The sequence below is a fragment of the Sinohyriopsis cumingii genome, chromosome 1, assembly GCF_028554795.1.
Source record: "Sinohyriopsis cumingii isolate HCF-2022 chromosome 1, ASM2855479v2, whole genome shotgun sequence".
NCBI classification, from domain to species: domain Eukaryota; kingdom Metazoa; phylum Mollusca; class Bivalvia; order Unionida; family Unionidae; genus Sinohyriopsis; species Sinohyriopsis cumingii.
In genome coordinates, this window is record NC_142961.1 from 33,739,702 (window position 1) to 33,740,334 (window position 633).

The 633-nt window shown below is 37.9% G+C and overlaps 1 non-coding gene across 1 annotated transcript; it reads right to left on the minus strand.

The window, feature by feature from the left end:
* Positions 1-250: 250 nt before the first annotated feature.
* Trnaq-cug (transfer RNA glutamine (anticodon CUG)) lies at positions 251-327 on the minus strand. The gene has a single exon. It is a non-coding gene; the product is annotated as a tRNA-Gln (tRNA).
* Between the last annotated feature and the right edge of the window lie 306 nt (positions 328-633).

Sequence of the window (633 nt, forward strand, 5' to 3'; positions counted from 1 at the left end):
TCTCTCTCTCTCTCTCAAATCTTTCTCATATTAACGTAGCGTTAACAATTTTAGTTATATCGTTACAATGTCTGCAGTGTGGCATTTTATAGTGGTGTCTAGCACTGGGGCATCATGCCGCAGACATGTAGCATGATGTCCCACCCAGTCACATTATCCTGACACCAGGCCGACCAGTCCTAACACTAACATCTTAATGCTGAGCGCCAAGCGAGGCAGCTGTTATTAACATTTTTATAAGTCTTTGGTATGACTCGGCCGGGGATCGAACCCACGACCTCCCGCATCAGAGGCGGACGCTCTTACCACTGGGCCACCGGAGCGGTCAGGGATGTGTTTAATTTGTGCTGCGTGCTTAATTTTGTCCGTGATTGAGGATGTAGTTCTGGCCTTCTTGACATAGATACACCCTCCGATGGCTACTTCATATGGCTTATTGTCACTGTCAGGCATATATACTTCATATGTATGTATGTATGTATGCATATGTATGTATGTATGTATGTATGTATGTATGTATGTATGTATGTATGTATGTATGTATGTATCTATCTATATATATATATATATATATATATATATATATATATATATATATATATATATATATATATATATATATATATATATATA